At 47.5% G+C, this 13,066-nt stretch overlaps 1 protein-coding gene across 1 annotated transcript in view; it reads right to left on the bottom strand.

The window, feature by feature from the left end:
• LOC310792253 (NACHT, LRR and PYD domains-containing protein 4C-like) overlaps positions 1-13,066 on the bottom strand; it is a gene marked incomplete at both ends in the record, with an annotated part of 430,843 nt that overhangs the window by 133,317 nt on the left and 284,460 nt on the right. The gene's annotated exons all lie outside the window — the stretch shown is intronic.

Raw genomic sequence — 13,066 nt, 5'->3', positions numbered from 1 at the left:
TATCCCATTATTAATACCTTTATTGACTTCATTGAATAGCTACTAAAATACTTTATTCTGTATAGTGTTTGGGAGGGGGGGTGCTGCTGAGAGCTGAGAGGCCCTGAGCGACAGACTCATTGTTCCTTGATACAGCAATATCTACTGGTTAATTTTAGAAAACCTATAGACCACAATACTCTATTGTGCAGTGACAGTTTCCACCCTTTAGCACTCAAGAAAAGCTTACCAATAAGTCAATTCAGTGGATTAAAATGCAATGCATTATGATGAAGACTTGTTTCCAGGAAAGGGGATACCCTCAAGATTGGATTGATGAGGCGGCCGAGAGATTTGAGAATAATAGAGCCTAAGCAGAAGACCAGGAGGAACTGACCTAGAGGTGTTCTAACATATTTTGCGGTGGGCCATGAATTTTAAAATATTATTCAGAGACACTGGCACATCATTGAAAGTGACCACCTTCTGAAAGACTCATTCAAAGAACCCGCACTGTGGTATTCAAACGAGTGCCTAACATCAGATCAATAGTGGTAAAAACGAATACATGTAACTGTTTTTACCATCCTATCACAGGACAGAAATTTAAGATCAAGGGCACAATTACATGTAAAACAACACATATTATGACCAAATGCCCTTTTTAGCCTATGTGGGTGAGAAGAGCACTCAAAACATACATAAGCAAGCACAGAAGCGATATTCTGACAGGTGATGTCAGAAACCCCGTAGCAGCACACTTTCATGGGCCACAGTGTCTCTATGCTGAGATACAATGCCATTGAAAGAGTGGACTACTCATGAAGAGGGGGGGATTGGACTCAAGTGGTTCAGCACCCTGAAACGTTCTGGATCCATAAACTGAAAACTGTGATGAACTTGGACTTTGACATTAGACCATTATTATAATCTTCTCCTATAATCTTTTTAATTTACATTTTTTCATAGTTCTATGGATTGATTTTTATGAACATGATGAAATTAATGATTGATGTTTAATACTAGTAGGTTTCCAGAGAGCCTAATTCCTATTGGAGGACAGCCCATACTGTACAGTATGATTGTCTATAGAGGGACTGCCCCTTACATCCTTTAACGTATACCTGATGAAGCCTCCTGCATGAGGTGAAGCGTTGTTTGTTTGGTGTGTCACTACTACTACTACTAGCACTATGTTATGTTATGGTGGGTTCATGGTCCACGGCACGTGGATCGGTCCGATATCCGATACGTGAGTTATGTCAGTAATGTATCGGCCCCCGATAGCGATACCGATATTGGATTGGTCCCATCTCTAACTATAATTGTCATGATGACACAAGTGCTCAAGGGTTACAAAGACACAAAAGACACAAAGGTTGGGAACCACTGGTGTAACAAACCATCTGGGGGTCAGGTTACAGTGCTCTCTCCTCCTACACACACACACACACACACACACTGAATGCAACAAATTATGAGAGTGAACTTCGTTCAACTTTCTTTCTCAAATAAGTCTATACAAACCATGGCACCATTGAGCATAACATTAGATCTGAGTCCCTGTCCCTCCCTCCCCCTGTTATATCTGAGCTTAAATCACCCACTGTGCCTCAGTTTACCTTTGAATTGACGGTAGGGGTTGAGGTGCCCATCACGCCAATCCACGGCTAAATTCTCCCCATATTTCCACCTTATGGTAGTGATGGCACCAGTCACAGAGGACAAGTCTGGCCTGAGGACAACACTGCCCCCTAGTTTCCTGTAGAGTGGTTTTTCTGCAAAGACAAAAAGAATGGAAGCTGTGACATTATTTATAGTCTATACTGCGTTTATCCAAAGTGCTTTACAATGAGTAGGTACATTATTATTATTATTATTATTATTTTTTTTTTTATAGTGCAGTGCCCGTTCCCTCCATTCACCACCCAGTGAGCGCTCACCCCACACTGCACTCAGTCAGGTCCCCCTAAGCGCACTCCCCAAGTTTGAAGTCGATCCGACAAACGGTTATTGAGATACGTGAAGGACATACAGACATACAGAATTCGATTGGATGGACAGTCCTGGAGATACGTGAAAACTGTGTTCTTATTGGTTGAATTGCACAAACTTTACCACTGCAATTTCTCGGATTCCCAGCAATGCACCCGCCATGTTTGAAGTCGATCGGAGTAAGTGGCACTATGATTATGCATAAGTCCAAATTGCATGAAATGCGGCACCGCATTCCATCGGGGTGTGAGCAGCACACTCCCCAAGTTTGAAGTCAATCGGATGAACAGTTCTCAAGATAAACCATTTTGTTTCTCCAGTAGGTGGCACTGTGCTGAATTGCACAAAATTCGGCACTGCACTGTCGAGTTCCAATCAGCGCACTCCCCGAATTTGAAGTAAATCGGACGAACGGTTCTTGAGATAAACCGCATTTTTTGTTGCCAGTACGTGGCGATATGCCGAATTGTTGCATTGAAAATGTTCTCCAAAGATCAGCTCCTGCACACGGCAGCTGTGAGGTGCAGGCTGAGCTGCTCAGCATGTATGGGATGAAGATGTGCAGGAGAGGACAGTCTCGTGGAACAAACGCTTCCTCACCATGTTGCTGTCATAGTCACATATGGCTCATTTCCACCACATTTTACAACCCTGCACAGCCCGTCACCACTCGGCTCTACTTGTTTCAACCCGATGGACGTTCTGCTTCGACCGCCGTTCATCTGCCCCCGCCCACACCTGGTCGTCATAGCGACCGCATATCTGCCCTCCGCCCATGTTCCGAAGTAGGCTATAACATATAACGTTACAATTAAATCCATACACAGAACTTTTAAACTGTTTATGAAATACTGGTGCCTCTAAATGACCTACTGTGTGTTTGTGTGTGTGTGTGTGTGTGTGTGTGTGTGTGTGTGTGTGTGTGTGGTGTGTGTGTGTGTGTGTGTGTGTGTGTGAGAGAGAGAGAGAGAGAGAGAGCAGTGCTGGCATGACCACAGTCCTTGATCCTGGCCTGAGCAGCCAGCTCATAGCATCACAGCATGTTTGGCGGGTGTTACAGTGTACATGGGCAAATGTGACAATCGACCAGGAGAATGGATATCACTTTGTTGTTAGTCAAAACTCACATGCACTGCGCGAGGGTTGCGCTAGAGTGAAGCCTCTACCCCGGCGGCCTCTCACCAGGCAAGACCGCGGCTTCACCAAAGCGCATGCGGCCTAGCGGAGCCGACGCAGCACTGAACTACACAAGCGCTTCCTGAGAGCAGCGGACTTTTGGACAATTGAAACCGCCGCCACGATTTTATTTCAGCAGAGGCGAAGGCAGCAACACAAAAGACTGATGGAAAAGCATAACAGAAGAGAAGGTAAGCCCCCACTAAACTGGTATGCAGCGCTGCATTGACAGTCAGTAGGATAGACAGAAAACACGATTCTGCCTGACCAATCAGTCGTCTACAATGTTTTCACGTCACCGTATGGACCCGGGTTCGCAGAATAGAACCCCGATGTGGCAGGTACTAAAAGTAGCACGACTCAGCCCCAAATCAATCCGGGCTGGGCCGGTTTTTACCGGTGGAATGAAACCATTTATCGAGTCGAGCGGAGCGGGACCGCGCTACTACCTGCGGTGGAATTGGGCCAATACATTTCTTGATTAATCGGTTCTGGCAGCGCTGGATGGTCTTACAGAGACAAAATTATTTACACATCAATTGCCTTCGACCCAGAGCTCTGCCCTTTGGGAAATTTAACAAACTTGAAGTTAAGTCAAAGTACCAAAAAAATCATTGATATAGCCCTTGCTGTTTCCAGAAAGTGTATTGCCCTAACCTGGAAATGGGATTCCCCTCTCTCTATATCAAAATGTATAACAGAGAGGACTAACTGTATTCCTTTAGAGATGATGTATTCCTAAGTATTTGACAACATTTTATTGAGTACATGAAAATATTACCCCTACCAACTGTGGACTTGATGTGACTTCTGAACTGGTTCCACTATAGGTCAATAACATCTACAATATATGGTTGAGATACCTCATTGTACTTCTTGACATTTATTTTTTATATTTTTTATATTATCATTTTCTATTACTGTTTTTTTCTTTCTTTCTTGTTTTTAGTGGGAATGAGTTGCATTGTGTTTTTTCTTGTCTACATTGAAAACTTTAAAATAAAATATATATAAAAAAAAAAAAAAAAACATTGCTCAGAATTATGGACGACAGCAGTGGTTTGCTGCTACGCCGGCGGAGACGCTCCCGGACGCCTCCTCGTGTCCCTCGCTTGCGTTGCGGTCGTGTTCCAGGGTGTGTTGCTCGGATGGCAGCTGGCAGATGGCCGCGGTGGTGTAGATTGAACTGGTCGGAGTGACAACATTGTGTCTCTGGAGTATACGAGTCGAAATCCATATTCCCACGCATTCGCTGATTATCAGGGCCAGCAGTAGGATGTGGAGGCTTAGTGCCATTGTTCCAGACTACCAGCAGTTGCTGTCGGATTCAGACGGCCGATCCTTCGTGTGGCAGCCGATTGTCAGCAGACAGTAACAGTCACAAGCTCAAACACTTAAGAGCGTATCTCCAACCAACATTTAACATGTAAACACTTCACATTTCAAAGAAGAACAAAGGCAACAGTGCTACAGAGCAGGAAGCAAGGCAGACTGTTGTCAGCAGTTGCATCATCAATAAATACAAGGGAACCAGACAGCTACATGCCCACGCGTGGACATGAATGACTGTCAGTTCGATTTCCTTTTACTGTCAATGATGTATAAATGTAATGTGATTACAGTAATGTGTTACTCCAACACGGATTACCACTCATCGCCATAGGTGTCACCAAGAGAACAAAACTGAAATCTTAGGGATGATCACTTTAAAGACCCTGGAAACCCAAAATAAATATGCATTTTGAGTTCATCACACCACAGGAACCTATTAATAAGCCACCAGCCAAATTTGAACGATGATGAACGTAGCAAATTATGTAAATTTAGGTTTGAAAGTCATGGAGACACTAGGTAGAATGATCCCCTCAAGCTTCCCGGTGGATTGTCTGGGCGTAAATAACAATACACATGAAATGTGTTGTTAAAGTGAGGTCACTCACTGGGGATGAGGGGGTTGCTGATGGGCTGGCTGACCTCCTCACTGACTGGGTTCTTCAACATACAGCTGAACAGCATATAGTTCTTATCCACCTATAAAATCAGTGAAAGAATTAGCTCAAAGTTCACAAACCAATCACAGTTTAATTTTTAACAGTGCTCACTTTAGATCAAAGGTAAAGCATGCACATCCACTTGATGAGCAGGTGCAGGACAAACAAACTAACCAAAAAAATAGATTTATTTTTGACGTTTCGGTCAACAAAGTTTTTTGACCGAATATGTATTTTTATATATTATATATATTTATATGTATAATATGAAATGGTTTCATTACTATCCATAAATAAGTCACACTGCCTTAACTGGGTCAACTCGTCAGAACAAGACCTTAAAGTGAGGAATACGCCTGAATGGAAGGCTCTGAACAGTGGCCAGTGTGTGGAAGTCCAACCTCCCAAGACAAGGTCAGCTTCTTCACTGTGCCCATAGAGTCTTCTATAATGCTGCTGGATGCTGAAGCCCACCAGAAAGCCGTGTGCAGTACTGAACATCAACCAGCACGATCATTATTAGCATCAACTGTCTGTATGGAGATGTACCAAGAGACAAGGGTGAACCAGAAAGTCTGGTTGCCCTTCTGTATATTTGGGCATGCTGGAGGAAGGAGGGGGAAACAGCTGAAAACCACCAGCTAGTGCAATAAATGTGTGAAGCAATTTGAAGAAATGCTAGTGTATTCCTGTAAAGTAATGCATTTGTTAGTCCCCTGATACTAGTGGACATGAACTAACTCACAAATGGACAGAAATAATTTGCCACAAAGAGAGAGGGACAAACACTAGCGTTGCTGTACTTGTACCTTTGTAATAATCATTTTCTCTTTAACTTCAGTACTCTTGTTCATGTTGTCTTTCCACCAGGTGTAGTTGAATGGTTGAGCGTCTGGAGTGGTGTTTGAGTCACAGCTCAGAAGACAGTGAGTCAAACCAGCATCACACAATGGAGAGACGGAGGGTTTAGAGACGGGAGCTGTTGTGGGACGAGAGAAGAGGAGAAAAAAGGCCATTTTTGTTTTTCTTGATATTTCTGTCTCATTGCAGACAGCTAGTAACATCATGCTGTATTGAAAAAGACTTGAAACTAGTGTTACTGTCAGAGCTCGCCGTTCCTGAGGACGTCCAGCAGATGGCAGACTTGAACTTTCCATGGCAGCTGTCTCCACTATTGACATTAATGAGCACCCAGCTGCCACTTATTAATTTATTATTAGCCAGTATAGTATTTAAGTTATCCTGTTACGTTTTGCCCTTATTAGGGGTTCAAGCCCCGAAGGGGCTAACCCCTATTGTTTTTGCTCAGATTCTTCTTCTTATTATTTTTTATTTTTCCTCATCAGCCGCAACGCAAATTCCTGTGAGTTGTTACATCGCAGAGAACTGAAATTTGGCCCAATGACAGATATTGGTTGTTATTAGATGCTCCAGAAAAAAAGGAAAAAAATAATCCGTCCACTGTAGGCTACTACAGCAATATTTTATTATTATTATATTGATATGAAATGATATGAGATGGATCGGGGGAGGGGTGACGGCGGGGAGATTTATAATTAAAGATTTTGGTTGGTGGCAGGGCTCGTTGCGGACATCAGAAACATGTTTGAATGCAGTAGGCTAGTAGCGTTTGTTAATGGTCTGGTCTGAACACTCTGCTCAGTCAAACTGCTGCGTGCATCTCAGGGAGCAGCCACACACGGGGGGCGGGGGCGATCGAGATCGGGTAGGGAAAATCAATCGTCATTTCAGCCATTGAGTCGGCAATATACGATCTGATCGGCAATCGGCACAACCCTACACGATACTGAGTGCCATCATCAGGGAGCAATGGCTTCCCAAGCAGGGACATCTTAAACTGTAGATGGATGTCACCAGTGAAGTCATAGAGACTGATGATGTCATCAATATGTGACATCACTGATGACATCACAACTGACTGATCACCTGTCACCTGTACGTCAGCAGTTGACCTGGGCGAATCCATCTTGTGCGAGTAATGTCACTGGCTGGTATTCTCGGTCAACTGAAAGCAATGTTATGCAATTGTTTGACTGTGATGTCATGAGGCAGTTGAGATGTCCTGTTGTAGCAGCATACAGCAGTGTTGTTAATGTGGAGGGCTCTTGGTCATGTTCAAAGCGTTGATGTCATCATAGACATTGTGACATCATCAGTAATTATTATAATATCATAATGTTACAATATTATGACTGCAATCAGCGGTTCAAGCCTGATGATGTCATAGATATTTGGACACTCAACACTATTTTAGATGAGATTGATTCGTCCAGGTCAACTGCTGACCTACAGATCCAGAACCTCAGTGGTCCTCACGGTGGCGCCGGTAGACCCGTTTCAGCAACAACAGGCCGATCATTGAACTTCTGCCTAAGATACTTAGTACATAATCCCCTGCCGCCGCAGTGAAAACAACAATGCTAACTAGCTAGCAAGCTAATGGCAGAAACCTACACGCTAGCTCGTTGCTATACGCTGAAAATGGCAAGTTTGATTGTTGGAAACTATTTTTCAAGGGCACTGCCGCTAAGCACCGCCCATCGCAACTCCAGAATGGTGACTAGCGCTGCCAGACTCCTCTCCCGGAAGAGATGCGAGGCTGGCCAGCGAGACTATGTTATCAGTGATGTCATCAGTGATGATGCCATCAGTGATGTCACCAGTCTGAGACTGAGGGAGAGGGAGGGAAAGAGAGTGGGGAGAGCCTAAGGGGGAGAGAGAGAGGGGGGAGAGACTCAGGGGGAGAGAGACGGAGAGAGAGAGGGAGACAATGGGCCATAATTCCATAATTGATATAATTGACATTACTAAAGTCAAATGCACATGTTCACATAATGACATTTTTTAATCCCTCCCTCCCTACTAGGGTTTAATATTTTTCCCGAAAATGAGGCATAGCCTAGCGGGAAACGGGAAATGAAGAAAAATTTCCCGGGAAATCGCCCTTTTTCTTTTTCTTTTTTTTTCTTTTTTTTATATATAAATCTATGGGTTGCTAATTTGATGCTGTAGTCTTATTTGCTGATATCAATAGTTATTCTCATTCTTATTATAGGTGTAGCGAAGCTAGTGTGCTCGCTGGGGCAAAGCTTTGGGGCTTGCTGGGGGCAAAGCTTCTGGGCTTGCCTCGTGAAGTGTGCTGGATTGTGGATGAAGGCTCACGGGCTGTGATCGATCAGAATCACGGAGATGGAGATAGGGACCGATATGTCGGTTCTGGGACGCGGTTGAATTACCACTGTTGACCGTCTGGGTGTAAGGCAGTCGATCACCAGGGCCTGGCTGGTTGTAAGACAGCAGGGGTTCAGTTCGGGTCCGCAATGGGTTGTGCTAATGGTTGACATTATTAAGGGATGTAATCTCGAAGGAATCAAGCAGGAACCTCTCGGATGAGGTGTAGCGTCACGGAACACTGTGTTTATATGGGCGCATTCCGGTGTATGACATCACGTCATTGGTGATGTCACAACGTTCGAGGGAACTATGACATCATCGGTGCTATGTCTGACATCGCCGAAGACCTCACAGGTGAACTCTATGCTATGACATCATTGTCATCGTTGATGATGTCATCATCATTACGTCCTTGGCGCGCCGGCTGGTAGGCATCGACTGCCCCAAGAACGGGCCTGACGGTGGGCCATTATGGACCGTTTCTACAGCCGCTCCCAGATTCCTGTGGGGAATCTGTATTCTTCCAGAAATGGCCGGAATGGCCCTCCAGTCCCACCTGGTATAGGCAGGGCTTGGTTGATTATTCTGGGAGTGAGGGGGGCTGTGGTCCGCCTGGCCACCAGCCGGGTGTAGGCACGGGTCCGCGCGCCGCTGTCCAGTCCCGTACATCACAAGAGCCAAGATTTGGTGACCGTCCTCGTTGGCCAGGATGTGTGTGGGATCCTACTGCTGTAGTGAGCTGTAGTGGCCTCTGGGGGCTTGAGCTTCCAGTTGATGAAACTCAGCGGCGTGAGGTCAGCGCGGGAGCCGCTCAGGAGCCAGGGGTCTACCCATCCTACCCATCCTACCCAGCTACTGCGGTAGTGAGGAGCCTCTGGTTCTGGTGGCTTGAGTTTCCAGTCGAGGAACCTCAGCGGCGTAGGGTCGGTGAGGAAGCAGTTTGTCTGCCCTCGTTGGAGGGAGGCCTCTGCCCCTAGTGTCTCGTTGGCCGCCCCGTGGAGCGCCGGTGTGGCATCCTCACTGAGGGGGGAGCCGACCTGAGGCCACCGTAACTTGGCTTCAACTCCCCGCTCTTATCCGCGGTCGTGTGGAGTCGGGGTGTCTTTGGCCAGCGATCTGGGCTGAGAAGGGGGAAGGGGGATCCGCAGCCCCGACTGCTGGTGGTGAGTGCGGGAAGAGGCCTTCCCCACGCAGTGTCGACCACAACAGCTACCTGTGATTGCGGTGGGTCGTCCTCCCACTCTTCCCAGGCCTGCAGCAGTGTCTCGGGTAGGACTGGATCATCCCAGCCTGGTTCCCATTTCCATCGGTGCTGTATGAGCAGGATAAGATGGATCCTCCCGAACTGATGGAGGGGCAAATTCCTCGGGCGGGATTCCTGCTGCAGGGCGGTGATGGGGTAAGGTTGCTCGCCTAGACCAAGGTTCGGTTCCGTAAAGGCTCTCTTGGTGCAATAGGTCTGCTCTGGGCAAATTGCCGGCGAGACGATGAGGGAGACGGCCGCCCCGTGAAGCATCTGGGGCTCCTGCCTCGCCGTCCGCAAAGGCATGTCCACTTGCTCCACTTGCTCGGACTTCTTGGCCTCCCTAGAGGTCTTGGCTGGAGTTGTCTCCATGAGCCCGGGCAGGGCCAGGGGGTGAATTTTGGGAATAGGTAGTTGAGATGGCTGGTCCCACCCTGTGGGGGGGTCCCAGCTGTCGTGTCCAGCTATCTTGTGGGAATGATTGACGCCGTCCGGCTGGCTGTGCCCTGTGCTGTTGGTCCCAACGTTCGCCGTGCCTACCTGAGTGTGGGGTATCGCAGTGGCGGGTCCGGCCGCCCCGTTGCACTGTATTGCATGCTCAGGGTCGGCGACCTCTGTCCTAGGTGGGAGTGTTGGTGGCATTGGCACTGGAACAGTGGGTTCCGTAGTTTGGGTCGTTGGCTCTGGAGCCGCCGTGCTGACCCGACCCTGGTCGTGGGAGGTAAGAGGCACAGGTGGAACTGCCGGGTCCCCGGCAAGCAGACAGGCGCGAGGCCGGGCTGCTACGTGCTCCTGCTCGACTTGCAGCCGGGCACGAACCCGGGCCTCGTGGTGGGCCAGCTCAGCTTGCCGCAGGTGTCGGCTTCTCTCCAGGCGGCGGGTGATCCGCTCTCTAGCTTGGAGGGCCTCCTCTTGGACCCGTTCTTGCTCTTCTTGGACCCGCCTCGCCGCTCTGGTTTGCTCATTCAGCCGGCCGTACTCCGCATCAGCTTCCTCCTCCTCCGCGTGTTGGCGGCGAAGGCTCTCGGTCGCCAATCGTGTCTTGTATTCCTCGTAAGCTGCCGCTTGGGCTGGGGAATACGCGTGGGCGCGTACGGTTGACCGTGAGTTGCCGCTAGAGTGTCGCGATGCACTATGGTGACTGCAGTAACTGCAGGCGCTATGATAGTGAGAGTGACTGGGGCTCCTCGACCGAGGCTCTGCTCGGGAAGAGGGCCGGACCCCTTGGTGCCGGGCTGACCCATACCGGCTTGGGGTCTCCGGGTCATAGGCGAGGGCCTGGGCCGAAGATATTCCGTCATGATGGCTTGCGCCCTGATGATGGTGACTCCTGCGCCCGCTAGGGCTGCGGGATACATGGGCGTCTCTGTCGTCATAGGTCAAGCCTCCATGACCTGACCTGTCCCGACTTGACTGGTGGCCAGCTTGATGGGACCTGTCAGTGCGTTGGGATTCCTTGAAGTATTCAGTGATGTCCTGGTTGGTCTCCCTTTGGCGCACGATCGTAGCATCGAACTTAGCCTTTTCTCGAGCTAGGAGATCGGCCCTTGTCTGGTCTGCCTGAGCAGGGAGTCGGTGGTGGCTGCGGATGAGTTCCTGCCCCTGGTGGATCTTCTGGTCGGAGTGTAGGGGGTCTGGCCCTGGGGCTCCTGCCTCGCTCGTACTACTCCGAACCCTGGATACTCTGCGGTATCCAGATTCGATCTGGTGGGGGAAGGGTTGCTCCTCTGGTCGGTGAGGTGCCGTGACCAGAGCGAGCTCACCTGACTCCTGCTCCATCTCTGAGCGTCGCAAGTCCTCTGATCCGGCTCGAAGGACCAAATTGTAGCGAAGCTAGTGTGCTCGCTGGGGGCAAAGCTTTGGGGCTTGCTGGGGGCAAAGCTTCTGGGCTTGCCTCGTGAAGTGTGCTGGATCGTGGATGAAGGCTCACGGGCTGTGATCGATCAGAATCACGGAGATGGAGATAGGGACCGATATGTCGGTCCTGGGACGCGGTTGAATTACCACTGTTGACCGGTCTGGGTGTAAGGCAGTCGATCACCAGGGCCTGGCTGGTTGTAAGACAGCAGGGGTTCAGTTCGGGTCCGCAATGGGTTGTGCTAATGGTTGACATTATTAAGGGATGTAATCTCGAAGGAATCAAGCAGGAACCTCTCGGATTTGCCTATATTTATTTTATTTTTGTTTTGTTTTGTTTTTTGTTTTTACCATGTTCGAAATAAAAATCAAAAAAACAACAACAACATTTCAGATAAAAACTTCATATGAAATGTCGTGTTCATTGCATGTGATCGGTCTGCTGATAAGAACAGCCTCATGGAAATGTTATTTGACAATAAATAAATGGAATTCGTTACAGCACATAATTTGGGAAGTGATATTTGACAATAAACAAATGAAATTCGTTAAAGCAAGTTATTTTGCATGTTTCAATTAAGCTGAGATGGATTCCATATTCTGATAGCGTTCAGCAGCGTTTCTATAATAGCCAAACAATGTTGGATATCAGCCTAATAAACTAAATGATCACTCAAAATTAACAGAATATTTATTTATTTTCATTTACTTTGCTTTTTCGGGAGAGTATGGCCATCTCTCTTGAGTGCTGCTCTGAGGTAGGCACATTTCGCCATGCTGTTGAATGTAAATCCGTCATATGCTGCCATTTCTGACAGTATTTCGGCCACCGAGGCTTTTGGTGTGAAGTATGAGTCCATTGTTCTCAGACGCTTCACTTGCGGGGTTTCTGGGTTTTATGGTGCTGCGACTCCAAATGTACTCCAAGCAACCCGCTTGTTGATCGTCCTCCACATCTTATCACTCGCTGACAGAGGTTACATGTGGCATCCTCGTTGTTTTGGTTGTTTGTGAAGTATCTCCACGCAAAACTACTGGCAGCAGAACTTGCAGAAGACATCGTGGTGGAATCCATCAGCGTGGTCCATTGTTGAGAGATGCTCTCTGTGTGACTCACTCAACAAGTGTGGGCTGTGTGGATGAATTACCATATTAACTGCAGTAATGGTCATTACGCCATCATGGTCATTACTTTATTTAGGCTACAATAGACTTTACAGCTATTTTCTTAAATTCATTTTTTCCCGTTTTCCGCTATTGTATTTCCCGGGAAACGGGATTAAACCCTACTCCCTACCAGACACTTTTTTATTGGGGAAGGGGGGGGTGGGGTACACATCATCTGAAAGCTGGGAACCTGAATATTAATTTGAGATGCAGCTCAGCACTGTTAAGTTTTTCTAGTCATAGTTTTATTTTTCTAGTGTAGTTTTTATAGTCATGTGATAAACATTGTGTTTTGGTTTTTCCCCCACCAAAATTTTGCCTAAATTTGAGGCGTGCTACGATCTGTAGGCAGTAATCCCCTCAACTCATTGCTAATGAAAATATGATCATATTTACCCTCACATCGTGTACATTTCAGCCGTCTAATATGCCCCCAGACCTCCACAAATCAAGCAGCAGCAGG

Source organism: Poromitra crassiceps (genome assembly GCF_964638095.1).
Source record: "Poromitra crassiceps genome assembly, chromosome: 17".
Lineage (NCBI taxonomy): Eukaryota > Metazoa > Chordata > Actinopteri > Beryciformes > Melamphaidae > Poromitra > Poromitra crassiceps.
The sequence above is the reverse complement of the archived record's forward strand: the minus strand, read 5'-3'. Positions and strand labels throughout refer to the sequence as shown.